The sequence below is a fragment of the Prionailurus viverrinus genome, chromosome B3, assembly GCF_022837055.1.
Source record: "Prionailurus viverrinus isolate Anna chromosome B3, UM_Priviv_1.0, whole genome shotgun sequence".
In the NCBI taxonomy this organism is placed as follows: Eukaryota; Metazoa; Chordata; class Mammalia; order Carnivora; family Felidae; genus Prionailurus; species Prionailurus viverrinus.
In genome coordinates, this window is record NC_062566.1 from 39114048 (window position 1) to 39139860 (window position 25813).

Here is a 25813-nt window from a genome sequence, read left to right on the forward strand (position 1 = left end):
TCTTATGTATTTAGATTTGGTTGATGGGTGTATTAGGAACAAGCAAAGCAGAGGTGATTCCAGCCCAGTGGATACAGCAAATCATTACTTGTGTGATTTTGGAAACCATTAAATCCACACCCACCTGAGAAATGAATGTAGCCAGGGCCCAGCTGGGCAGATTCTGGCTGCTCAGTGACCATGCTCAGGAAGAAGTGTGTAGGAGGGAAATAGGGTTTCCAAGAAGACTTGGTACCCTCTACTAGGATTTTTAAGACTTAAATGGGTCTGAAGAAGGGACCAGGCCTATAGCTTTTCTCTCCAGACAGGTTACTTGGCATTCTTACTCCTTCTTACTGCTTTGAGTTGCTTTTAGGAAGGCACACTGTAATCCAAATAAAAACGTATTTGTTGAAAATCTGTAGAAGATGCAAAGGCCATGGCCTCCCAGAGTTCATAACCAGATGGAAAACTGAAATGAGAGCCATGCTAGAAAAGACACCTGGTGAACAACACAGGCCATGCTGATGTTAAGTGAGTGGTGAAATCAGATCCAAAATAGAAAATTCTTTAAAAGGGCGGATGGAGGAGGTGGAACTGGTCCAAGATGATTAAGGAAGCTTCATGGGTAAGGTGTGATTTGACAGAGGCCTTGATGGGTGAGTGGGCATCTGGATGGACTGGAAGGGAAGGGATCGGAGGTGGTGAGAGTTACAAGCTTCTGAAAGGAAGGTGTGTGCTCGTTTTTTAAATCAGTGCTAGTGTTTAACAACTCCTTAAAGATGCCAGTCAAATGAATGAATGATTCTTAAGTGAACGGATGATCCATCTGAACTTAGCCTATACCACCAGTTTAACACTGAATTCTGTATAGGCTCATATTATCAAGGCAATTCTTGTTTTTCTGGCTATATTGTTAGTGCCGTGTGGGAGAGGCCTGTATTTAATATTTCTGCGTCTTTTACAGTAGTGACTGGAACGTTGAACACAGAATGGGTGCTGCCTCAAAACTCCTCCTCATGGAACAAGATGGCCATGCTTCGAAATGTATAAGCAAGCAATTGTAGAATGTATAGGAGCAATTGAACAAGAACAACATGCTTCAAAATGTACAAGAGCTATGAGAGGGTAAATGTGAGGCCTTCCCTAGTCTGAGGAAGTGACTTGTGAGTTGAGACGCAAAGGGATTAGAAAGGGTTAACTAAGTGAAAAGAGGGCTGCATGCAGAGGAGTAGTATATGCAAAGGCCCTGTGGCAGGTGGAACTTGACAGTTTGAAGAATTGAGGCGACAACCTTGGTGAGGGGCCTGAGTAGAATGAGGGAAAGAGCAGGGAGGAGGGTATGGATAGAGAAGTAGACCAGAGTTAAATGCTTTCAGGACCTTACAGATAATTGAAGGATGTCAAGTAAGGTGATTGCATGCTCCTTACACAGCAGTGGGTGATACACAGGGAGGTGAAGGATAAATGGGAAAAATGCTAGTGACTGAACGCTGATACTCTATTTCAAAAGAACAGGTAGAACTCAGAGGCACCATCCTCCTGTTGTGTTTGCAAGCCGTTGATGCAACCTGCAAAGGTGAAGAGTTTTCCACAGACTTGTCAGAGTTTCTGTTGTATGGAAACTGACAGAGCCTACAGGCTGAGGGGCTAATTTTAATAGAAATAACCTAGGTGGGTTTGTTAATTTTCTTCATTCCCTCGATGACCTGTCTGCATAGCGTGAAGGTGCTTTGATGTGACTAGGAGAACAGAAGGATATTTTGTGCATAGCCAACCGTGAGCAGAATGCTGGTTTTGCAGTGAGGAAGTGCAGGGCGATGACAGGTGAGTTGTGAGGAAGGGGGCAGGGGGGATGAGAACAGGTGTGGCTTTTCCCACCTTCCCAAATGCAACCTTGTTTATCTAAGATCCATCTTTCTTCTAGCACAGAATTAACTTTTATGAACTCAGGGTGTTCAGAGTTCCAAGGAAATTCAACACGATGGCAGATTATTTTGTAACTGGCACAGTGTGAACGTCTGGGGAGGGGGGAAAAGCCCCTCCTCTGTTCTCCGATTGACTGAGTTTGTTGTTGTTCCCCTGGGGTTCCATGAAAGTTATGGTGCTCGCGGTGGGCCTTTGAGATTCAAGTCTCACGGCACTTTCTGCCTGTGTTAAGTGGATGGGATGGGGGGTGGCCTCTCCCCTGCATGCAAATAATCTGGGTATTGCCTTTGTGGAGTTCTTTGCTGGATCTGGGATCTGTTCTGAGAGACAGGTTGCCAGGGCAGCGCGAATGCCATGGGAATTATAATCGATCCCCAAGCATCTGTGCCCACTGCCTTTGGGTCTTTGAGATCTCTGCAGAGTGACCGACAGTCTCCATGGGGGGAGGGGACAGGACCAGACACTGAGGAAGGTATGGGTGCTGACAGCCACCTTGGTGGTCCTTCTTGTGGTCCTGGTGTCTGTGTAGTGGTGACGTTCACCTGGAAATGGGGAGGACCATGCTTCTGGGGTGCACCTTCCTCCCTATTAGGGCTTGGAGAAAGCCCTTGACCCATGGTTCACATCATACAAGTGGGGGTCATTGTGGACTCAGCCCTCAAAGTTTAAGGATCAAGGGAGAGGGAGGGGCAGAAGAGGGGCTGAATAACCTCAACTTTGCATCCAGTTCAGGGTGAATTACCAAGCAGCTGATTACCCATGCAATCATGCTTTATGCCCTTCTCCCATGATGCTCAGCGCCGGTCCTGTGCTGCCGAATTAGCCCTGCCACTGAGGGGAGGGCAGCTCATGTCTCACTGTGCCTCCCTGTGCTTACCCAGCATGCTGCTTAACTCCTACTCCAGAGCACAATGTACCCAATTACCTACCTAAAGTCAGGGGAAGGACTTAGGAGCAAGGGAGATCAGAGACTTTTTGAATAGAGACACCTATTCTATAGATAACTCTCTGCCACGCAGAGAGCAGGCACTCAGTTTTCATCCAGCTTTAACCCTGGGTGAGCATTGAAAACTAAGGGGCATTCAGATTGCGAGTGTAGACTGAATCTGAAATAGGAGAATGGGGTCTTGCACTGGGACTTAGAATAAGTGTCTGGTGGTCCCTCCTTAGGAAATCATCTGGCCCGTTAACTGGAGGAATCTCACTTTGTAGAGAACTGTCCTGGAGGGGAAAGAGTGGTCAAGCAAGTAAAGGTAGAGAGGCCTGTTTCCCATGAGCATAAGGAAAAGTGGTTGCATCTTTCCGAGTAGAAGGTGGCACTGGAGAAGAACAGGTGAGGGGACTGTGATGGTCAGACACTTGGGTGTGGAGATGTGGGAGCGGAACCAGGAAGGGGTGGGTGCATAGCCGGTGAATGCGGAGCGGTCTGCCAGCAAGAAAACAAAACTGTGCTTTTGACAGTAGGGGCCACATAAAAGGGAAATTGGATATCAAAGGATGTTTTCAGAAGAGCTTTGGATGTCAGGGGAATGGAGTAGAGGGAATACTGAGCAGAAACTGAAAGCTTGGGAGGCCAGAGGTCCTCAGCTGTGGCCCTGACAGTTAGGGCAGCCAAGGCCAGAACTCACAGTGGGAAGCAGAGCTTTTATTTTGTTATTTTAGAGGAAGGATGTTTACAGGGCGATGAAGGAAGAGGAGAGATTAGATTTCACCGTCTGTGTGACATGTTGAATGAAGTCTGTCACTGGCAGCCCTGGAGCATGTCAAGTTGGTGGGGGTGAAGACGGGGCTCCTCCTATGGAAGCCCCAGGCGTGGAGTTCTGCACCCTGCTTGACAACTGTTGACAAGGTCAAGTGCATGGCTTCTCTCAAGCAACTACTTTCTTCAGTGAGGTCAGGACCTGGACCAGGGGATAGGACCTTGTGATGTGGCCTGGGAGGAGTGTATGTGCAGCTTGTGCCCAAACCACGGTCCAGGGGGACAATCCGGGGCTTGTCAGGGAGCATTCTCAGCCCAAGCTTCTACCCAGACGCGTGCCTGGGAGATGGTGTGGGAGTTGGCCTGCTACCACTTTGCCCAGTGGGCCAGGTTAGCTTTGGGAATGCATAAAGCCACAGGCACACATGGTCTTTATGTCTCGCTGTCATTTCGAATCCGTTACCTAGGATCTTGAAGGTGTTAGCTCCAACATTCATAGCAAACCTGTCCGCCATCCCCTGTCTGGCCCAGGCCCCAGGAACTTGAGTGGCCCTGTGGCCAGCCTCCCTCTGTTGCAGCGAGAATGTTCTTTCTGAAGTGCAGATCTGGTTCTGTCACTCTCCTCTTTGAAATGCTTTCTTTTGGAATTAAAATTAAAAAAACCACTCAACGGGTCTACCAAAGCCTTGCAGGGCTTCATTTGGTTGTTTTAAAGGAAGACTATTTGCTGGATACTCAGGAGAAAGCAGAGATGAGATTTCCACAGTGGTTCCTGCTTCACCTTTCTATTGCTAAATTTTAGCCACGCCCATCTATCCATTTCTTGAATGCATCAAGCTCTATCCCACCTCAGGGCCTTTGCACATGCTCTTCCCACTGCCTGGAAAACTGTCATCGCATTCCCTCTCCTTTCCCCCTCTTCTCCCCGTCTGGCTTATTTCTACTCATTCCTCCAGTCTCAGGGTAAATACAATCCTTTCCTCAGTGTCTCATGGTCTCTCATTACCCTTACTTATTACCCTTTGATTCCCTTTGTGGCAATTTGCAATTGGCTGTTCCTTCGTGTGATTATTTATTGTCTGTCTTGTACATTAACCATAAACGTCCTAAGAGCAGGAGTGTAGCTGTGTTAGTCATCTAGATGTATCTACCGCACTTTTAAGTGTTGATTGAATAAAAGAATGATTGAGGGAATATATTACAGCAAGTTTCTGTGTTCCTGTTTGTGCTTCATGTAGACGACTTTAAGCATTTATTCGTTATCTACCTAATTTGTTCATTCTACCAACATTTAATGAGTGGTGAGTATGTGCTAGCCGAGAAAAAGGCACAGTTCCTGTGCGAGGGGAACGGTGGAAACAGTGGTCTCATAAGCTGGCGTTGTGCACCGGAGAGGGCTGGGTGGAATGCCGGTAGGCTCCTAGAGAAGGCCTGCGTGCACAGTCTTTGTCCTGGCATTCCGGGTGGGTTATTGAGGATAATGTTCTGAAATGAAAGCTGTTCAGAGTCAGTGGATCGGGAAGTGATCAACCATTCCCAAATCTCATTGGAAAGATATTAGCCTAAACTGTAAGGGGTGTGAGATAAGCTGTGGTCTAGTTAATTGCAACATGAGGGCACGTGCTGGTGGCAGATCATACGGTGGCTGATAAGGAATATTGAAAACCAGAGCCTGGGAGAGCCGGAATGTGTCATCGACCCCTCACCCTTGGGGAGAATGGAGACTCTCCCCTCAGATGAATGGCTGCACTCTCCAGATGCTGGTAGCCCTGAAGCGGAGGAGGGCAGACCATTCTGCCTCTTTCAGAAGAGGCTAGTCCTTGTAGCCTTTCAAAGTACTGCTACAAATTAGCAGACATTTGAAAACTGACTGCTCTTAAGGTGTGGTGGGAGAAGAAAGAGAGTGGCTTCTGGCTCTTTTGCATTCTGCCTGTGATTGAAGATGATAGAAGACTTTATTGGATTTAGTAAATTAAACATGATTGTTCCTTTTTAAATTATGTATGACAAGAGGTAATACTACCTAATCCAAGTTTACCATTTCTAAAAGTCACTAACTCTAGAGAAATGACCTTTAGTTCGTTACCCTGACGGTGTCCTCCAAATAGGTTCCCTTCACCTAAGGCTACGAGAGTTTGAACTTTATTTCCTGACTTGATGAGTATTTCATGATAAACCAGTTCTGGCCCATTAACTTCATTTCTCAAAACGCAGGTTTTAAAAGCATGTTTCCTAAAGGAGTTACCTCTCAAAATGGAATGAATCCAACTTGGGGGAAATAAAAATGGTCAGAGGGAACATGGCACACAGTCTTGAAGACAATGGTTTGTGTGTGTGTGTGTGTGTGTGTGTGTGTGTCTGTGTGTGTTCGTGTTCAAGTAGTAACATTATATAAGTAACAAGCAACATGTGTCTGATTAACAGCCCAGTGTCCAATAACTATTAAGAATTCCTGTTAAGTATGAGCCTGCCCTCCTGTTCTCCTTGTATGTTTTCTAATTGATCTAGAAAATTAAAATAGCAAGGTAATGTTCCAAGAAAGCCATCCCCTCCCTGCTGGCGATTTAGTGGAGGATATGATGGAGTGTCCTTTTAGAGATAAGTGTGGCCCACATTGACAGGGCTCTACGTGCAGATAGTCCCCCACTCATGATGGTTCAACTTCGCGTTTTCAGCTATGATGGTGCGAACACAATAGACATTCAGTAGAAACTCTGCTCTGAGTTCTGTTTAGTTTCCACAGTTGATTGTAAAATAGGCTTTGAGTTAGATGATTTGACCCAACTGTGGGCCAATGGAAATATTCGGAGCGCCTTTAGGGCAGGCTAGTGTAAGTGATCGTGTTCAGTAGGTTACGTGTACTAAATGAATTTTTGACTTGTGTTATTTTCAGCTTATGGTGAGTTTATTGGGATGTAACCCATAGTAAGATGAGAAAGGTCTGAATGGATAGATTGATACAGAATGAATTTGCCCAAACCCTGCCCTGGGAAGTTAGGAACTGGATATACATCATGGGATTTCCTGTCCTGGGGTGTGGCCTCATCCAAGGAATGTCTGCAATTCCTATTTCCATTTGAGTAAACAGGCAGATATGAAGGGTCACTGGGGTAGACCATAATTAGGTGTGTTGTTGAGATTTTCAGACCTTTTGAAAATTGACAATATGTGAAAGATAAAATATTCCCCACAGAGGATTCAGCTAATCGTTCTTCTAGGTAAAGAAGGGCTCCATTTCTTGGTCTGTCTGATGAGGCCTTTTCATTTTCCGCTGCAAACTAACCTAATTTGCAAATGAAAAACTTGACTGAGGCACGCGTTGCCTGCAAGGGAATTATAGTCCTGCACCTTTGGAAGTGTTCAGTAGAACACACGATTGCATTTTAAACAAAAGACTTATGATCTTAATTCGCATTTAAAATAACAGTTGCTCCTAAGTGGTACTTATTATTTGGAAAAGCGTAGACATTCCAATAACGGTAATCAGGAGGAGTTAGGTTCACTTAAAAGCCAAACACATGAGGAGTAATTGTGAAAACTTGCTTAGTATTTGCTGTTTTGGGGGGAGATTTGATCCTCAGATCCCACCATATCCCCTTGTTGATACATTTCACGGCTGGTCTTTTTTAGATCCGTGGAGACTTGGCAACCCTTTACAGCTTTCAAGCATAGCGGCAACACTTCTCGTCCGAGCCCGCAGTGTTTCAGTGGGGGCTTAGTGGAAGCAAATAGGGTTTAGACGAGGCAGAGGACTTGGGTTCAAGTCTTAGTTCCTACAGTTACGGACTTTGTGACTGCCTAGAGGGTCGTTTGCCTTGAGGATCCTCCTCTCAGCTGCGAAGTAAGAATTAAAATGCTGAGGCTTTTTATGTGGACTGCGGCGATCACTTCATCCAAAGCCACAACGGTACCAGGCAAGGGCACCAACCTTGACACTTGTTCGAGTCCTTGTGGTTGAGGGCAAGTCAAGTGATGGATAGCCCAGATAGATTTATTCAGAGTTAAAAAAAAATCCAAGTGAGTTACACAAGGAGACCTTCTACTTCTCTTGGGCCTTTTCTACTTTAGAACTGTATTTGATGTATTTATTCCAAAGATGTTTATGGTGCTTGTCTTCATGCACTGCCTGTGTGCTAGGCACTGAGGATAAAATGTAAAGGAGGAGACACGGGCCTTGCTGAAGGAGTTGACTGTCAGGGCAGAGGGGGAAGACCGGGAGTGGGATATCTCAGTGGAGCGAGCTGGGCTGGGCGGCCGCCGCGAGGGCATGGGAGCTGGTGGTCAGCAGTGAGGTCCGAGAAAGGTGGGACAAGTGGGCCTTAGGATTTAGTGGAAAGGGTTTGGATTTTATTCCTGTTCTGTGGCTGTTCCTTTTATTTACTTTGCATGCAGAAAGTCTCTCCAAGTCCAGACATTAAGCTGCAGCTCCAGTGTGTCCGAACAGCACACAGGAGGGGGCAGATGCCTGTCTCATTTGCTCCCCGTGACTCCCCACTTATCAGTCTTGCCCATCTTTCTGGACCCTGCCCCGGCCTTCCTTCAACACAAGATCCTCCCGGCTTCCCGTTTATAACATTTCCCTTCCTGTTGGCCTTTTTATAGTACTTCCCACATTCTGCCTTGTTTAAAATTCTTGGTGTTGGTCCCCCTGGTAAAGTGGGAGCCTTGGGATGCCAGGGCCTTATGTTGTTCACGTTTTCTTTTGCATCCATTGCCATGCACAGGTGCCTTCTGCATGGGAGATGCCCAATAAATATTTATCGAGTTGAAACCACTCAAATCTGGATAGGAAGCTAGCAGGGAATAGTTGCCCAAAGCACTGCACGGGAGAGAAGCTGATCTGAGAGCACAATGGGGAACGTACCATACGCACCCACAAAATGGTTTCATTCTTGTATTTGTTCGGACTTGCCGAGGAACTTAATGGGTCCATGATAGATGGTTTCATTTACTAGATGGATTGGATCAAGAGGATTGTGAACCTGGAAACCTTTAGAATTAAATTCCAGTTCCAAGGAGGGCATGTTACTCATTTTTACAATTCTAAACGTAATGCGTAATTACAAAAATTCAAACCATTAAGAAAGTACATGAAGTTAAAAAAAAAAAAAGAAGAAAATTAAAATCAACCTCTCTCCTATCTCTCGTACTAACCTCCCTCAGAGGTAATTGTTGCGCATAATTCTTTGTTTATTCTCCAAGAATGTCTCACCTGATAGTACATCTCCCTTCGTCCATGTCAGTACCTACAGATGTGTTTCTTTTTATTACTGATTGCGTAATCTTCCCTAATGCGGCATGTTATTGACACGTTCCTCCTTTGAGATCTGTTGATACTGTTTCCAGTTTCTTACTCTTTGCAGTGAACTCTTGGCACATCTTGCTACCACCCAAATGGTGTGGTCAGCTCAGTCAGAGTATGAGCACCTTACCCGTTCTTAACACGTCTTGACTACCTACTGTGTGTCGGGTACTTGGCTTCCATAGTTTGCCAGACCACACAAAAACCAATTAGGTATTGCCTGTGCTGTCAGGGAGCTCGTAGCCTGGTTGGGACAGTTGGCTCTACCTACCTAACAATCCACTGTGATGAAAGCTAGACTCCAGAGCTGTACGAGGCGTCAGGTGTCGTGGTTACCAAGTGACAATGATCAGGTGGGCTGGTGGATGTCAGAAAGGGCTCTGTTAACGAGGGCTGGGCTTGAAGGTGGGCGGCGGGGGGGCGGGGAGGGTGTCGAGAAGGGCCTTCTGGAACAGAGCAAAGCACTGAGAATGGAGTGGCCAGCATGTAGAATGTTGAGAGAGGGAAAAGAGGAAAAGATGGGGCAGCAGCTGTAGGCCAGGACCAATCTGCAAAGGCCTTTGTGCCACGTGAAGGGACTTGAAAGAAACCTGAGTAAGAATGAGTTGGGCGTGTTTCCTGAGCCCTTTCTCACTCCGCTGCATTTAATGCAAATATGCAAGACATGCTGTATATTCAAAGCCACAGCATAATGAGCTGTTTTCGAGAAGAGTTCCCTGCTCTGTCACAGCAGCCTTGCTAATAAGCCAGTCTGAGTGTAGAGTTGCTCTTCCAGTAAGCTGTGCTTTCCAGTGGACAGCCCCTGAGTCCTGGTGACCTTGCAGTGGGCAACATCTTTCTTGCTCTCTCCCCCACTCCCGCCCTCCTCTCCCTCTGTGTGGAGACCGTGCAGAAGGGCCGAGCATCTTTTGTGGATTCTGCACATAAATGGATAGGATTGGTCCCCAAGGATGTCAGCTTGGCAACCTTTAGAGTGTGAAATCCATTTAAAAAGGGATCAGGAAAAGAAATTCAGAAAGAATGGGAGAAGACTGTTTAGATGGGGTGGTTTATACAGTTAGTGGGTTTAATTTTTATTTCCTGGAAAGGGTTTGAGAGAAAGACATGTGAGGTAAATTCTCCTGTGAAGTGCTTATAGAATTGCTACTCCATCAGCAAGGAAACCGCAGACCAGGGCATAAGTACTGTGAATTTAAAGCAACCTTGGATTAAATTCCTCAGGTAAGCCTGCTAGTCATGTCTCCCCAGTGCCTATTTATCCAGATGTCCTTTTGGGATGGGACAGGACTGGTTTTTAATGACTCTGAACTGCCTTCCCTAGGCACTGGAGGCTGCGTTTTGCTGACTGTGGAAGCTCTTTGTGTGAGCTCGCAGGCTGCTGTGTGTAAGGAAGATTCGGCTCTCCCCTTGTCCCTGCGTGCCTGCCCATGTCAGTTTCTCCATCTCTGAAATGGGGATTATAACCTCGCAGGAGGCCTTTGTGGCAACAGATAATTTTGTTAAGAAAAATAAAGATTTATGGTTTTAAAATATGCACGTCTAAAATAGCTACTGGTGCTATTTGGCTGTCTTTGCCTGAATTTCTCTATGCCTGTAAGTGAGATTCAGCATTTTCTTGTGGACTGTGAATTGTTGCTACTAAATGAGCTTGTCAGTCTCTGCTAAAGAACAAAATGTCCTTGGATTTACCCCACACTGCATTGCTTTATGCACTTACACCGGAGTGCTAAATACGGAATGTGCCCAATTCTGATTTTTCCCCAGAAGGCTGCAGCTCCAGAAGGGACACTGGTATACACAGCCACTCCCCAGAGCCACGTAGAAGCCTCGGGAGCCTTTGGACTTGGCTCTGCTGCAGACTTGCCCCCACGCGGGGCCTGGGCGGGATGCTGCCCACTAGACTTCCTTTCTCATCTGCAGAATCTCAGCTCTGGCACTCGTCCGGAAGAGCCGATCTTTGCTGCTTTAACTTCTCGTAGTTGGCATTGAATTTTTGGGCTTTTTCTTTGTGGTTTGTGACTCCTAATTCCAAACCTTCTGGTTATTGTAAAATAAGCAACAGGAACAATCCAGATGCCTTTGGGGTATATCTCCTTACTCTGAGGACCAGGTCTTTGATGTGAAAGGTGGAAGTTTGCCTGACTTAAGGAGAATACTTCGTGTTCCAGGGTACTGCTGGGTGTTCATGGCCTCTCAGGGCTGCCTCCAGCGGATAAGGAGGGTACAGAAAATAACGGACCCTGGGTCTCCAAGCCCCTGACACTCTGTTGAAACAAGCATCCTTATTTGTTACCTGATTTGCCTGCAAGATTTTGCATAAGATACAAGAAAAGGGTTCTGCTGCTTAAAAAAAAAAGAGTGTTTAAAACCTCTAGTTCACGCACTCTGGGATTTTGTATCCTTGCACAGCCTTGGCGCGGTCTTATCTTTTTCTCCATGAAATTGGAAAATGCATTTGTCACCCGGGCCCAGCCCTCAGACTGGGTTGATATTTACACAGTTGCCAGGATTCCTCAGACAGGTAGCCATTGACCTTGCTTCGTTGTTTGCAGTCTTTTTATTAGTGGTTTTGTATATGGCTTCCTTTAAAATCATTAGTACATTTTATTAAAAACTCTTTCCAGAAAATAAGCCTTTAAAAGGTGTTCTCATTTAAAAAATATTTATAATAGTATCTTTTGATAAACAAATTACTCTAATAACAGATGCTTCCTGGAAACTGCCCTGTGTGATTATCTCTGCACATCCTAGTTTTCCCTGCCCTTCAGACATGTGCAGTTACTCTCCTACCGGGCTTCTGATGGATCCCGGGACAAGCCAGTTCAGTCCCCCTCTGCAGGCTACTGGAAAAAAATCTGGCAATGAGGATCTGACCATTGACTCCTCTGATCATAGCTTGATGCCCAAAGAACAAGCTGTCCATCCATGCCCTGAATTCTCTGCTTCATTCAGTAACCTTTCTTGAATGCCTGTAATGGTTCAGGTGTTGTGCTGGGCCCTGAATTCCAGAATTCCATGGGATATGGAATATCCCATATGATTCCAACATTTCTGCCTGAATCCTGTGCGTGGAGAAATAGGGGCTTACCATTCCATAACCGGCTCACATGGCACCTCCTGTGAATTCTTCACGTAAGCAAAGGAGCACCTTTTTCTGGTTTTGGACGTTCTGTGCACATCTATCTATCCATTCTCCGTCATCAGGATTATGGTAGCTGGTTGTCTATCATTGGACGCTGCCCTTGGAGGGTATCAACTGGGTCATACTGGTCATTGTATCCCCAGCATTTGGTCCATCCCCAGATGATGTCCATCTACTGGAGCTAGGAGAAACCAGGAATGCAGGTCACATTCTTGGAAAAGGAGCCTTCACTACAGTCAGACCAGCTCACACCAGCATTGTATCCCCAGCCCCAGATATCTCCTAGCTGTCCAAAAAATATTTCCTTTTACTTCCTGGTCTTTTCTGTTTGGGCTGGAAATAACTTACCCTCCTCTTTATGACATTATTTCTTTCCACTTTTAAAAATAGTTGTTTGTGGCTCAGTCAATGAAGCATCCAACTCTTGATTTCGGCTCAGATCATGATCTCACAGGACGTGAGATTGAGCCCCACGTCAGCCTCTGGCCTGACAGTGCGGAACCTGCTTGGCATTCTCTATTTCCCTGTCTGTCTGCCCCTCCCCTGCTTGTTCCTGGACTCTGTCTCTCTCTTTCAAAATAAACATGAAAAAAAATTTAAATAGTTGTCCGTATTTAAATGGTAGCCTCCTCTTTCCCACTGGAGTCTGAGATTCCAGAGGCTAGTCACTTGTCTCACTCACCTTCGTCTTCCTTCGAGAGTCATAGCATATACTGTGCTTGATGTGTTTTATGGGCTTGGGCACATCTTGGTTCAGAGAGCTGGTATGACTGCATTGGAGGCTCTTTTCCCGAGAATGTGAGCTGCATTCCCGGGTTGTCCTATCTCTAGTAGACGGACATCATCTGCGGATGGGGCAGAGAAAAGGCTGGGCCCTGTACTGGTGACTGTTAAAAATAGATCAGCCGCCAACCACTGAAATATCTGCTACATGGGTTCTGCTGCTTTCTATCTTGTAGGCATATTTGATTAGAGTGGGTAAAAGGAAAATACCACTCCGAGGTCATTTAATGGTCTAGCTCTTCCTTCCTGTAACTGTAGGGTGAATTTCTGCCCCATAAATCTATAGGTCTTTGTGGGGGCAATAATTCTCAATATTTTGAGATCGCCTTGGGATTTGCAGAAATCTCAGTGTTTTTGTTTTCCCCTAAAGCAATAGCAATGCGTGTCTCTTGATCATTTATCCTTAGGAGGAAAGGATAGGTCTTTTCAATGAATATTATACCATGACCTGCAGAGTTCATCAGCATGTGGCTTTCTCCTGTGCCCAAGTCCTACATGTGAGAGGCATAGTCCTGGGCCATGCTGAATGGTGGTGAGGATATCGGGCCACCTGCTTCACAGGACTTGGCACTGGAGCCAGGGAAGTTCGTTGTTCTCCTCCTGAAATAATTTCTGTCCTCCGTGGCCCTGGGAGTGTGATAGACATGGTTTCCCTTTGATTTAGTGCCTCCCTGCTCAAACCCCATTTCATGGAGCTCTGCCTCTCTGTCGACTGTGAGTGAAGGATAACAGGACATAAACTATTTGTAGACGTGATGGAGCCAAAGAAAGATCGTTGCCTTCTGAGTTGGTTAGCTTCAGAGATGACTGTCAAGTTTTCAGTCCTGATGTGAACAGTTTTGCTACGACCACTACCTCCCGGAGGTTGATGTGAAAGTACTTCACTCTAGAAAAGCCCCAAGTCCAGATGAGCGCTCTGCCTTACTGTTGACCCACCTGTCGTCACCACCGTGTCATGGAATTTCGTATGTGTGATGCACTCTCCCAGATGGGATGTCGACATCCCCATGATTGAGGTAAGCTCTGAGCATAAGAATAAAAAAAATATCAACAGCTCAGCTTGGTGGTAGAGGGAGGAATGTATTGTTTGCCTGTGTCTCCAGGCTTCGGGGATAATGTGCAGATAATCTGCCATGTGGCTTTGTGCCTACATCATTTGGTTGACTCATGTCCTTGGCAGACCCATATGTGATGCACAAGTAGTGCGATACCTTAAGTTGTGTTTGGGGAAGCTCTCAATCCATGTTGGTCTCTAATAGCACCTCTTGTATTCATACTGAAAGAACCCAGTCACAGGAAGGGAAGCTTTTCTATCTAGTGGGAATTTAAGGAACCTATCACACCTAGAAGAATATTGCCTTTTCATGTTCACTTATCCCTTGGTGAGATGATCAAGTAAATACTATGACCTTAGTCACGTGAGAGAGCTGTCAGTCATTAGTCTAACCAGGGAGTCAAACAAGAGTAGTACGTCTTTAGGAAGGCTCTAACAGAATTAAGCAGCAGTGTTCACAGCAAGTGAAAGGGGTGGATCTGGGAGCTGGGGGGTAAACGTTCCCGTAGGTCTGCACACACTTCATTCACCTGCACAGTGCATTAACCTCCTCTGGAGTTTATCTGGAGGGAGGAGCTCTGGAGAAGCTCCCTTAGCACACTGATTCCAAACCTCAGATGGTATCTGTTGACTGGAGGGGAAGGAGGTTTTGACTGTGGTTAGTACTCACCATTCTGTACGCGGTGCCAGCACCTCCCAGGGCGGTTTGTGACATTCGAAATTCCACCTAAAATGTGTCCTTTTTCACTTGGCACTATGTAAGCTCCTCTGATGTTAGAGATTTAAGTAACTGGAGAATGCTGTTTAAGTGAAATCTCATGGAAGACACACCCAGAGATCATTTTCATTCATATTTTTTTCATTTCTTTTGGCAGCAATAATGCAGTATTTGTGTTTCATTATTATGTAGTGTTATGGGGCATATTCTTTGTGGGTTTAGATTCCAGAGTAGCGTATCTGATCTATACTTCATAAAGCAGTGTTAGCCAAGTAATTTTGCTGAAAAGCAGCCACTTTGGCAGAAAGGGAAGAGCCTCTTATAAAAAGAACAGCATATTACAAAGCCGGACTGGAGTTCATTGGGACCAAGAGATGTTGGCTACCAAAGATCTAGAGACTAAAAGTTTGCTTGATTTGATCTAAATTTCAATTTCATTTAACTTTTTTTTTCTTTTTGGACAGTCTGTCAACCTTTAACTTAAAGTGAGTTTCATGTTTGCTTATCACCAACACATTTGATAACTTCTTCCCTGAAGGACGGTCACACTGAGCTAAACACTATAGGTGACTGTGTATCGTAACCATGGAAACTATTGTCGATGACTTATTAAGCATTCTTTGTCCTGATCCCAAACAATACACGGTGTATTGTCCAAGTTCACTGGAGGGTTGCCTTTTCCCTTATCATATAGACTGAATTTAGTCTTATTTCTGTCTTGGTTTTTTTCTATTGTTCGATGATGGTATTGGCTTCTTAAAACGTAAAAGCCAGTTTGGGGACCACCATTAAGTGGTTAGAAGTCTTTTTAAAATGTGAATCAAAGAAAATGTTACCATGTGCCATTATATTACAAGTCAAGAAAACTGAACCTGACTTTGAGTCTTTTTTTTTTTTTTTTTCTAATGAGTATGGATCCATAGAAACAGTGGTTATGTTTCTAATAATGGCTGGGTACTGTTCCTCAGCAGTCCAAGATACCATTAGACACTGAGCGAGGGTATGTTGACTCTGCTTTTCCTGATGTTTTTTTCATGTGAAGTTGCTTGTGGATCAGTAGAGAACATCAAGGGAATGTTTTCAAAAGTTTGTGGTTTTTTTTTTTAAGTTTATTTATTTAGAGAGATGGTGCGTGCATGAGTGCATGGGCAAGAGGAGGGGAGGGGCAGAGAAAGAGAGGGAGAGAATCCCAGGCAGGCTCCATGCTGTCAGACCAGAGTCCAACATGGGGCTGGAAGATCTGAGCTGAAAACAAGAGTCAGTGGCTTAACCAACTGAGCCGCCCAGGCACCCTTCCAGTACTCAGTGTTAAGGCTATCTGACTGAAGAAGCTGGGTGGGGCTAAATTTCTCAGTCCTCCCGAACCTCCCAGAGGGCTTTGTGGTATCCTTTGTTGGAACACCATAGGGAGGCCTGCCCCTGGGCAGAGGGAGTCTTTGTGCTTGGAGAGCCCGAGAGCCCTGGGCCTCCTTCATTCAACAAGCCCTTGAATCAGGCTCAGGCAGTGGTAGTTGTGGTGGTGCTAACGGCCGCCCATTTTGATGGCAATTTGGCAGGGAGTCAAACTTTGGCCCTAAAGCAGAGGTGGTGCAATTAGACAGCTGAGATGCATTCTCTAAACACACACTTTTAATTGATTTCAGCTTGTTCAGTTCACAAAGATAGAGCTCTGACACATAGCAGCCTTCTTAGAGAGGCTTATTTTTACTTTCCCTTTATTCAGCAGCGTAATTCAACAGCAACAGAAGCAACAATAATACAGAGCTCTAAAGAGCGCGTATTTGGCATGGCTGGGATACAAAAAGTATTATTAAGAACTAATGAGTGAGATAGTTAGATGTTAACCGGAAAAGCATTAATGAGCAGAGGAGAATTCTGGCATAAACATCTGCTTCTGAAGCAGATGTTTTGTTACCTTGTAAATCTGCTGAAGAAAAGCCTGCGTAAATGGAACAGTGGACCGTTTTAGGTAATAGGAGTGACAGAATGATACCATGAGGTTTTCAGATCCTGTTGGTGGCTCTTCTGAAACTCAAAAATGACTCTCGAGGCAGTGAATTTGGGGGGGTGGGACAGAGTGGGGGTGACAAAGGATATGAGAGAAGAATTACAGTAGGAGATCACAATGAGCAGGAGGCCAGCGATTGCTGTCTCACAGGGAGAGATTGGGGTTTCTCATTACTTAAATAGCTTGACTCCTGTCCCATCTTGTCTAGGGCTCCATAGTCATCCCCATATAGATGGATTGTGGCTGTTGTCATCTTCTTGGGCTAGAGATTTAAGATCTGTTCTGCCCCCAACAAAAATTACCTAACCTTTGGCTGACTTACTGGTAGCTTAATTTATGTAGATGACTAAATGGCTAGTAATGAGTTAATGGTCACACTTTGCGAGATTACACAATGAGTATGCTTTAGCAGCTTTCCATCCTTCATCCAAGAGTCGCTAGTTGGCAAGATTTTCAGGGATTCCCAATGGAGGGTTAGGTGTTTTTTCAGAGACTTCAAATGACCTACTCTTGGCAACTGCCCCATTCACATCTACAGGAGGACAGCTTGATATGGGTTATTTTCACTCAGTATCCTAGAACAAACTTGGAGCTGGAAGGAAGCTTTAGAATCGTCTAGGTAGTCCAAAACCCTTAGAGATCCACCTGAAAAACAGAAGTTCCTAAAAATGATTCCACTAGCATCACCTGGCAGTTGGTGAAAGGGTTGGTTCCCAGAACCCAGGCTCATGTCTGGAGCTCTTTCCGCTGTGCCTCATTCTACACAGCTCCTTTGTCCTTCTCTCCCCTACTAAAGGTCAAGAATGGGAAGTTTCCTCTAGGGGGAAGAGTACCTTCAGAGAAGACCATGGGCTTGCCCCGTTTGGTGCTTTGAAAGTTAGAAGCAGGGGCTAGAACTGAAGTGAAAACCAGCCCCCAGACCATATAGTTACGGATTGTCCTTCTGTAGCTTTCTTTATTTGTATCCGTCCTCAGAATGGTCACAGGCATAGATATGGGGATTTTTATTTATTTTTTTTGTAACCATTAAGTTTTGGAAATCTGACAGTTGCTTCTGCATTGGCATAGTTGGAGCCCGCTGCTTGTCTGCTAGTGAGCTGCAGAGGAACCTAGCAAACCATCCCACCACCAGGGACCTGTAGCCTGCAGTGATGGTTTTGTTGATGCTGGATGAGTCTACTGTCTGCCACAAAAAACACTACCTCTGAAACTTTTCAGGAGACTTTGAGTAGGGGGATCTTAGCCATTTGTGGCTGCTCTGGGAGTCTTCCATGGTGCACCATGTTTATAAGAGATAGGGGTCTCAGTTCTGCATATGTGATGATTCCTTTTTCCGTGTGTGTGTGTGTGTGTGTGTGTGTGTGTGTGTGTTCATGTAAGAAAAAGCATGAACAAAGCCATAGCTTCATGAAACAGGATGATATCCCAAGTTAGCAAGGCCTGTATTTTTCTATGGAATTCTTTAAGGAGGGCCCTGGTGAAGAGTAGCCACTAATCTCTGACTTCTTCCCAGATCACAGGCATTTACTCCTAATCATGAGGGGCTTTGTATCCTCGCTAGGAGGAGCCACAAAAGCCCATGTTAACAGAATATTCTAAATTAATTCCTTCTGTTATGCTTGAGGTGCCGATTGATTTCTCTTGAAAGAAACTTTGCGTCTGTCATGTAGCTCATGGCGAGTCAGAGGCAGATTTTGTGTTACTTGAGGGGAAGTCTGTTTGACACCCCCAACGGTCCTGGGGACACAGGACGCCAGTAGAGCTTGTATTGGGCTGACATTGTGAAGGTGCTCATGAGGCTGCCATTTTGAATTTTTTTTTTTTTAATTTTTTTTTTTTTTTCAACATTTTTAATTTATTTTTGGGACAGAGAGAGACAGAGCATGAACGGGGGAGGGGCAGAGAGAGAGGGAGACACAGAATCGGAAACAGGCTCCAGGCTCTGAGCCATCAGCCCAGAGCCTGACGCGGGGCTCGAACTCACGGACCGTGAGATCGTGACCTGGCTGAAGTCGGACACTTAACCGACTGCGCCACCCAGGCGCCCCTGAGGCTGCCATTTTGAATGGTGTCCATTGTGTTTGTGATTCATCATCTCCCTGAGAGCATTTCTTTCACGGGCATGATGATGACACAGGGAGACAGGAGATGTGAGCAGTGTTGCTGAGCCTTTGAGTTGCTCTCTTAAGTGACTCCTTCCATCATTATTCACTGCTGAGGGAAGAGGCTTCTGAAAGAATGCTTTGAAAAAAGAAAGAAATGTTTCTCTTGCTGTTGATCGTGGGTGTATTTCCTTCCTGGTGGCTTTGCTCTTCTTCAGTTTACTAGCCCCCTTGGTCTCAGCACCCAGCCATTACCTCCCTTGATTCTCATACCGACCTCTGAGGTGTGTATTACTAACGAGTACTCGGAAGGTTGTGGAGATTCTGGAAATTACCCAAGGTAACACTGCTAGTCAATGATACGTTACACTTGAACTAAACTCCAACCCCTTCCCAAGCCTGTACTCTTAACACACTGTACGGGTGTGTCCCTCAACGCCTGTCACATGAAGCTTGACCTGTACTAAACTAGGTGGACATTGTAGAACAAATTGTCCTGGCCCTTGGAAGTGTGGATTTGTTCATGCTTTTCTCGCGTGAACGACACACATGTGTACACAGACTCATGAACACACACGCATACACACGTAGATTGCTTTGCTTAGTTTCCTTGTACTGATCTTTCAAGTCTTGGCTCAGACATGACCTCCTGCAGCCGAGCTTCTTCTATGAACCCTCCTCTTCACCCCTGCTGCTCTCTTGTGGCACTCTGCACAGCTCTGTTACAGCACTTACTATGTCCTGTTGTGTGTAGGACCTGTCCCTCTGGCTAGCATGTGCGTGTCTGAAGGTCAGGGGCCTTGTCTCAGGGCCTAACCCTGAGAACTTGTGGCCCTGCAGAACTTGCTACGCTAGGCCTTGCCAACTCTCTAAATGTGAATGGAACCAAGTCGATAGCGGGATATTTGAAACCTATATGGCACTGATGATATAGGTAACCTGAACTTGAGGGGGGCCCATAGCCTGTGTACTCGAGCAGGTCTAGAAATGGCCTGCTAACAGAAGACATCTGTGCCTTCCTGCTTTCCAAGCACTGTGAAAATCTCCACAAGCAAAAGGTTTGAGGAACTATAACATTTATGGCTCCCTGGCCATAAATTCACTGAAGAACACATAAAGAATGCCATTCCCACAGGGTTATGGCAAAGATTCAGTATTGCAAACATCTGCATATGAGCAGTAAAGCTAACCTCTGGTGCGCACTGCTCGACTGTTATCGACATATATTAACATTAGTGACAATCAGATGTGATTATCTGAGATGGCATTTTATCTGCCAACTGCAGACTTATGGCTTCTAAAAACCCAATTCGCTCCCTTTCTCATATGTTGTTTTTATATGACTCAAATCACATGCAGAAAATCGTGATGAGTGTGGCTCTGCTTTTGTGTTTTGGTGAATACGGGTGTGTATAAATTTTCAGTACTTAAATTGATTTTTAGCATCCTGGTTAGACTAGGCTCTCAAAAGTTTGTTAAACAGCTAAGTAAATTGCAAAGCATTATGACTTTACATTTGAAGACACTACTGAGAGCCAGGAAAAGGGGATAGATGCTGGTACTGGCTGATAGGGTTTTTGATGTAACAGCTTTCTAATTAATTTACAAGGTTGGAGTGTATGTGTTACATGATGCGTCTCGAGGTTTAAATCGCTGTCATTATCTCCTTCTTATTATTTAAACCAGGGTTTAGCAGAATTTTTCTGTTCAGAGCTAGATAGTAAATATTTTTGCCTTCGTGGGTCCTGGGTTCTCTGTAATAACCACTCCTCTCTGCCACTGTAAGGTGAAGGTAGAGAATATAGCAACAAATGAGTGGAGTTGTGTTCCAGTAAAATTGTATTGACAGAAATAGGCAATGGACGATAGTTTGCTAACCTCTGGTTCAAGCAAATAATACATTTTTCTAGAAGGTATTGGGAGATTTAGGAAAAAAAAAATTTAGACCTTTTGCAAATGGACCTTTCCTCTGGCTCCCGTTCTATTTGGCAGTGTCTAAAGTGGCCAAATTAGATTTTAAGTTAAAACATAAAACTTTAAATCAAAATATGTTCTTTATGATAGCACAGTGATTCTTAATACATATTTGATTTTAGTTCATCGAATGCATTTAATGCATCTCCAGTAACAGTGACTTGTTACAGCAAAAGTTTTAAGAGGAGAGGGTGGCATTACTCTGTATTCTTTTCTCTAAATTCCCTTCTAAAACCGTATGAGCATGAACCATTGCATTGAGATAAGTAGAATTTCAGATGGGCAGAAATACATAGGTGTCGGAAAGCAAGAGCTTAGAATCAGAATTCCTTTCTGAAACCTAATGTCAGCATCACTGACACAGGGCTTTCTCCATTTCACACCAGGCCATAGAACCTTTGAGAATGGACGTATGCTGGAACTTGCAAATTTCTTACGGGTGATGGTCAGATTTCCGAATGGCAGGAGGGTTTCTGGTTTTACAGTTTGGAAAGGATTCCAGAGCTAGGCACAAGGGAAATAAGTGAGAGTATACCTTATCATACTTGTTTTTCTCTTTGTTTGAGGTTATTTTTTAGGCCTCTCCAAATGGTATGTGAGACGACCCAATTTGCATTGCACTATTCTGGGTGACTGAGGCGGTTGGCGAAACCGTGACCCAGGGTAACAGCCCAAGCAAGTGGAGCCTATATAAATTATTCTTACTCCTTATTTGTTTATTTCAAAGCAGTGTTTCTACCTTGTAGTTTCAAGTGGTTTTCAAGACGTCCTCACCAGTGTAGCAACTGCTGACAGCTTAACGTTAAGCCTGTAGCCCTCCCCACCCAGGTCTTGGCTGCTTAGCTTTGCAAATTAGCGAGCAGAAGTTGGGGGCAAGAGAAAAACTGTGTAATTGTAGGAGAGGCCTGTGACCCATCTAGCGGGAGTACTTTGTGGAATTCTTCATAAGGTCAGAGCCAGACAGTTATGACTTCTCACGTGACCAGTTTGGGGATACCACAGTGGGATGTTTGGAGGGGAAGATGCATGGTCCTCAGACATGCGGCTTCGGCATCACCAGCTTTTTAGAAATGCAAAGTCTCGGGCCCTGTGGCCAGGCTACTAATCAGAATCTTGGCAGGTGGGTCCAGGAATCTGATCTAAGCAGGTCTCATGCTGATGGTCCTGCCTACGAAAGTTCAAGAAGCACTGCTTGATTCGCCAGCCAGTTAGCTCCATCTAATACCTTTTTATGGTTCTGGAAATTGAGGGCAAGTGACTTGCCCAACATGAAGCCTGGGGGTGGGGACCTGGTGGTCTGACTCCCAGGCCAGGGTCCAAGACAGTGCCAGTTTAGGTAGATGACAAAGAGGCCAAGGGCCTTAAACAGAGTGGTGACTTGGGACCAATGTCTGCACACTGTGCCATTCATGTTGTGGTGGAGAGACCTGGTCGGAGGAGAGGTGGAAGAGTTGGTGACTGCCAGCTCAGCTCTCCTCCTAACCCGGGGCAGCCTTTCTCCATTGAAGAGCCTGGTGACCCTGCTGTTGAACTTCCTCTTTTAAATAAACAGCTCCCTAGAGCATCCTCCGCTGAGCTTAGCAACAAGGGAGGAGGGAGTGAGGAGGGGCGGGAGGAGAAAGGCTCCCCCGTTATCATCATGTCAGTGCAATCACTGGGAATTACGGTTGAGGATTAAGAGTCACTTGGGGATAATTCAGCCAGGCTGGAGAGGGAAATACGCGCCCGCGCGTGCGTGCGCACACACACACACACACACACACACACACACACACCGTAAACATATTGCTAAAACTCCTGGCAGGAAACAAACAGCGCAGGAAAACAAGTATGGGCAGAACTGAAAGGGCCTGAATTTTGAATAGGTGGTATAGGCTCCAGAATGATCTGTTTCCTAAACACTTTGGGGGAAGTTGTATACACAGTGACTATAGCAGAGCAGCTGCTTCCCCAACTCTGTGCATTGCTCTGTTTCAGAACCAGCATCCCTTCTCCTCCAGGCATCTGTTCCTGAGAACACTTGAAGGTTCTGCCAAGAGGACTCAAACTGGCAATAGAATACTTGAAATGTAGAAAACGATACACACACACACACACACACACACACACACACACACACACACTTCTAAAAAGACGCAGCAAGTCCCGAAGGAAAGTGTCGCCTATCTCCCGGAATCAGGTGCCTCTGCAGAAGGTCAAATACATTATCCATCTCTTGTGGTTGTCCTTGGACTGAAACAGGAGACCTCAGCCAGTTAATGTTTTGCTTTTCCCAGAGACAGTGTGGAATTGGATCACACTCTTTGGGTGTGTGCTGCCTGTACCAAGAATGTCTTTTCTCACCATGTGACGTGAACGTCCAGCCTGACGGGATTCTCCCTAAGCATGGTAAATGGAGTCTAGAAGAATCCTGTGTTTTTCCGATCAACTCTGAAAGAGCTAAATAGACCAGAGCAATCTAAAGTAGCGAGGGGAAATAATTTGTTCACCTTCACTGAGAGTCTTGGCAGAAAATTCCACTGAGGGGCACGGCCGAGACCTCATGGGGCCAGTTTCAAGTGAGAGCTCCCTTCACCCTTCGTGTGTCTCTCACTTGAGGTTGGCTGCGAGGCAATTAATTATCTCCATGGTAGAGGCCTCCTACTACTTCTTTCTAAGCAAGTCCCAGGCCTTAAACAGGGGTTAAACCAGGAAGGAAACGGCCCCAGGCTTTCCAAGTGTAGGTGCTCTTAATACCACTCTGAGCCAAACAGAAGCAACTGTTAAAAACTGAGAACAAACTGAGGGTCGATGGGGGGGTGGGAGGGAGGGAAGGGTGGGTGAGGGGTATTGAGGAGGGCACCTGTTGGGATGAGCACTGGGTGTTGTATGGAAACCAATTTGACAATTTCATATTTAAAAAGTTACCTTTATGTTTATACTCTTTTTCCAGTCGTCTTCATGCTTTATGACTTGAGAGAGATCTTGTTGTTGTTTTGCGTAATGAGACTGACTTTATTTTATTTCCCGAGGGGGAGGAGTTCCAGAAGTGAGAAGGTGGGGGGAGGTGCAGGCCGAGGAGGCTTTCTCTCCCTTTCCAAATCCTCCCCGTTAGCATTAGAGCACTACAGAATCCTTTTCCAGATGGACAAATGCTGCAACAGATGTGTCAGCAGTCGTGTATTCTGGGATTATTTGGGTTTGTTTAAATTGAGCTTACCCTGCACCAAAGGATTTTGTGGAAATATGTCGTGTTTTTGGACAAGGAGAGGTTTCCAGCCTCAGATGTGAAGGGGCTGAGAGATTACCCCATTCCAGAGTGCCCATGGGTATGCGTGGCTCTGTCTTGGGGAATTGCTGCTTCAAGGCCAAATAAGCTGAAAGAACACATCTCTTCTTTTCTCTGATACCTACTGGAACTCGACGTTTCATAATCTGGATCTTTCCTCTTTGATTTTCTGCCTGGGATCTTAATAAGACCGGCACTATCCGTGAAGCGGAGGTGACCTGTTCAGATGCCCTAGGAGTTGGAGAGGGAAGCCATGTTGGGCTTCAGGGAAGGGACACACGTCCTGTCTGCCCATTGTGGAGGTACAGAGAAGGGACCCTCCAGGGAACAGTCAGGCACCGCCCTCAGCCGCCAGACACAGCTTCCACAGCAATTCCACACTTTTTTGAGAAGGATGCTTTTGTGGTCTCAGATGCTGGCTTCATGTGGAAAGCTGACAAGGAAGGTTTTGTTGCACATGGGGCGCTGCAGATCTGGAACACCGTGGAAGTCAGGAGCTCTTGGATCCAAACCTGGTTCTGGGATTCTCTGTGTCTTCTTTAAAGGACTCATTCAGCCTTTCTCTGCCTCCCTTTCCCCATCAATGAGGTTGGATTAGAATTAGATGCTTCTTAAGTATCTGCTAATGACAACACTCCAATTTTTTGAGTCTGTACTAAACTAACCAAGTACAGTGTGTGTATTCTACCTTCTCCTAGGATTTGAGAATGTCTTAGCCAAAAGAAACCTAAAGAAATAATTGATGGACAGGGCGTCTGGGTGGTTCAGTTGGTTAAGCACTGGACTCTTGATTTTGGGTCAGGTCATGATCCCAGGGTCTTGAGATCGGGGCCCCCCATCAGGCTGAGCATGGAGCCTGCTTAAGATGCTTGCTCTCTCTCTCTCTCTCTCTCTCTCTCTCTCTCTCTCAAAAATATGTATTTTTTAAAATTGATGGAGATTTCCCTATAAAGGTAAAGATTTACACAGAAATCCTATTGTTAACTCTTTCCTGCAAAAGCAACCCAATGGACATTTGCCCTTCAATCTTGATGAGGAACTGGAAAGATCTTAATTACTACTAAGAAGCACAGTACATTACAGAATTGTTTCACATATGATCCTCAAAGCAAACCTGTGAAGTGCTGTGTGTTATATCCACGTTTTGGAAATGATGAGTAAATGGTAAAGCTAAAACCTAAATAGGGTTCTTCTGTCTTCCAGTTTTCTAGAATTCTAGTTAATATTCCTAGTGCTAATTCTAACTAATTGATGATAAATCCTGGTTACTCTGCTAATTGAGTAAGTTTTTAGTACCTGCTATGGAGCCCCCCTCCACCCCCTGCTCAGTTTTCTTTGGAAAGTAAAATATAACCAAGGCAAGATACATATGCTGAGAAATGATTAATAAGACCAGTTTATATTCAGCATCTCCAAATATATATATATATATATATATATATATATATATATATATATATATATATATTTTAGTCCCAAACTTGTAAATAATTTTATAAATGAGTCACTCTCTTGCCTTTTTATAAGCTGTATCTAGTTCATTTCCCTCTTCCAAATATAAATCCCTAAAGGTTCAGCGTACTCTTATTTTTCAGGCAATAAGGAACAGACAAAGTTAGCCTTTTCAGGTATTTTCATGTAGTCAGGGAAGCTCGCCAAGGGAGTGAGGATAAGATGGCCCAGTGCCCTTGGGCCTTTAGAAAACGTCTCATGGGGGCAAATGCTTTGATTCCCAGCAGTGCAGGAGGTAACAGATGTGAGGCTCTCCAGGTGCTTACCAGAAATATGTATCTACTGTGGGACAGAACAAGGTACTTTGAAGATTGGAGAATTTGTCGGCCCTGTGACTGTTCAC

At 45.2% G+C, this 25813-nt stretch overlaps 1 protein-coding gene and 1 long non-coding RNA gene across 2 annotated transcripts in view; both read left to right on the plus strand.

Annotated features, from left to right (window-relative positions):
* RORA (RAR related orphan receptor A) overlaps positions 1-25813 on the plus strand; it is a 714631-nt gene that overhangs the window by 121881 nt on the left and 566937 nt on the right. The gene's annotated exons all lie outside the window — the stretch shown is intronic.
* Positions 9342-25813, plus strand: part of LOC125167621 (uncharacterized) — a 100791-nt gene continuing 84319 nt past the window's right edge. Inside the window, exon 1 of the long non-coding RNA XR_007152847.1 lies at positions 9342-10130. This is a non-coding gene — a long non-coding RNA (uncharacterized LOC125167621). The remainder of the gene's footprint in view (positions 10131-25813) is intronic.